Genomic DNA, 3139 nt, shown 5'->3' with positions numbered 1-3139 from the left:
TAAAAGCTCATCCTAGGTACAGTTGTCCAACTCCCATATAGCCCATATTTGTAGTGGAGTACACCATTAATTTGATAGAAGCAATTCATCCACATCCAAACGGGCCAAAACAGTAGTAGACACTGTCCACAACTTCGCTAAATATCACCTCTATGATGTATGATTGCATCCGATATGCATTAATACATGTGAGATCCTTGTGTGGAAAAATAATTTCTAATGAAAATTTTACGGGATTTTTCCACGACTATCTCCAGAACTTGATAATTCGAAGCCGTAATTTTCGTACCGACAACGAAAAGCCCATGTGTGGGTGTGTGACGGTGTGAGTGTGACGATAGCGGCTTAGCTAATACTCCCTCCGTTTCGTTTTATTTGACGCCGTTGACTTTTTATCACATGTTTGACCATTCGTCTTATTCAAAAACTTTTGTGAAATATGTAAAATTATACGTATGCATAAAAGTATATTTAACGATGAATCAAATGATAGGAAAAGAATTAATAATTATTTAAATTTTTTAAATAAGACAAGCGGTCAAACATGTGCTAAAAAGTCAACGGTGTCAAATAAAACGAAACGGAGGGAGTAACATACAGATTATTATGGTGTGTCGTGGGCATCTCCTTAACTTGAATTGGGGATTGAAATTTATTGATGCCTATGTATGTGAAGTGGAAGTTTGTGATGTCCCCTCTATCTCTCGTGTGTGCCTACGCGGCAAACGTGCAACCAAAAGTGATACTTTTGTGGTGTTTGTCAATGTCCATAGCTTTAATATAAAATTGAAACAAAAAGTGAATTTGCCGTGGTTTTTCTTAGTAATCTGTCCCGGCCATTTGGATTAATAAATTTCCAAGTCCAAGTTCCTCTACACTTATTGGTGATTTTGCAATCCAAGGTGACATACATCTCCTTTGTTGGCTCCTCGTGACATCAAAAGATTTTCCACAATGCAACGGACGACACTTGATAAAATAGTTAGTATGTTTGTGTGGTATTTAATTGCTCTCTCCATTATTTGTCATTTTAAATGATTTTTTTTCTAAATATAATTAAATATTTTATTAACCAATAAAAACATCCGACCACTGCACTAACTAGGAGTGCGCAGCCAAAAAAAAACTAATGTGTCAAAGCAACTAATTTATTATTTTCAAAAAAGGTATAAACGTTGATGCTCATATACGCGTATGTACACTCATCACTAAAAGCATATACACCCCTATAAATACTTTCAAAAACAGTCCCACATATATCTTGCAATTGAGAAAGTCACTACAGACGTCTCGTTATCGGCGAGCAGTTGTATACCACTGAAAGCTAGAATAATTACTCGCAAATATCAACACCTTTGCCCGGTCTAAAACTTGAATTCAGATGGATGAATTCCACCACAATGAACTTAATCAGCTGAGCTATGTTAAACTCACTAATTGAATTATAATTTAGTATGAAAAATCACAATGCGCTGTATATATACTTTTATCGACAAATCTCAAAATCTCAAAATATCACTTTCATGTAGTCAATTAGGGCAGCTTTAAATATGGCGACTAAAGTTTGACGACATGAGTTGGTGTACAACAAATAGTTTCTCTTCTTTAAAATACCATAAATGTGATAATAAATTATAGTACTGTTTAAGGAAACACAAGTTATTTTATTTTCCCGTCTACAAATATAAGCATTCTAGATTTCTTTTTAAGATTGAAGAGAAAAGAAAAGGATTTAATGTTCCTCACTTACTAAATGAGAGAAGGTCTGAAGTGATTGGAAGATAGTTAGAAGTAAGATGAAAGAAAATTAAACTATGGTTGATTGATCGGACAATATATCAGTACCTAGAATTTCTTATATATGAAAAAACAAAATTTAAAATCTAGGAATCATTATATTCAACAACGGGGGAGTAATTAACAGTAAACGTAGCTGTTATGCTTGTTTTACATCACGAAAATAATCTGGTAGATACATCGATGTTGACTTGTTTGGTATCGAGTTCAGCGAACTGATGAACCATATGGTTTCATGACAAGAGCCTGAGCTAAGCTATGCCAGGCGAGCAGCCGTTGCGGGTCCCGCTTGGTGGTTGGACGGTTTCTCCATCTCTTTCCCTTGTCTCTTGCGCAAGGTTGTCAGTATCCCGATTCGTATACTAGTATCTTACGATACTACGATCCTATCAAGCCGAAAGGATACCGATCCCACCTAGTATCTTAATTTTCATAGTATCTCGATCCTACTATTCATTACTACACGATCCTACGAAATCTTAGGTGGTATCCCGATTCTACGATCCCTACGATACTACAAAATATTATTTTAAATAATATGGTTTCAAAATAATGTAACTAAATATGCTCAAATTTATATAAAAATCAGTTAAATATATCAAAACCAACGTGGTTTCTCTTGTCTTTATTTGCATTATATATATCATTACTATATTTTTTTATACAAAATGGCTATATATAATTAATATAAATATTAATTAAACTTAAAAAAAAGAAAATCTCTTAGTATCCCGATACTACGATACGATTCTACGATACGGTATTACTTTGAGCAAAATGATACTACCTAGTATCCCGATCCTGACAACCTTACTCTTATGTACACTTCTCCTAATTTGGTACTCCCTCCGTCCAAAAAAAGACAAACCCTGGTTTCCGTGTCCAACGTTTGACCGTCCGTTTTATTTGAAAAAATTATGAAAAAAATTAAAAAGATAAGTCACGCATAAAGTATTAATCATGTTTTATCATCTAACAACAATGAAAATACTAATTATAAAAAAATTTCATATAAGATAGACAGTTAAACGTTGGTACGAGAACCCACGGTTTGCCTTTTTTTTTTGGACGGAGGGAGTAGTTGCTGCATTCATGTCTTCTCTCTGCTGCACACAAATCATGCTCTTATGCAGGTGATGCTGGCCAGTTAGTTAGCTACCATAAGTTAAGATCCTTTGTATTACTAATAAAAATTTCATGGAAAATGGACAAATAATATTTTTCCACAAAATATGGTTGACATTTACATGTAAATTTTCAAGTTGCATCCAGGAAATTTCTCCTTAATTTTCCGACAAAATTATATATAGTTGTTTCAACCTCACTGAGAGAGAAGTATTTG

This window comes from Oryza sativa, chromosome 12 (assembly GCF_034140825.1).
Source record: "Oryza sativa Japonica Group chromosome 12, ASM3414082v1".
In the NCBI taxonomy this organism is placed as follows: domain Eukaryota; kingdom Viridiplantae; phylum Streptophyta; class Magnoliopsida; order Poales; family Poaceae; genus Oryza; species Oryza sativa.
This window is presented reverse-complemented; position numbering follows the sequence as displayed.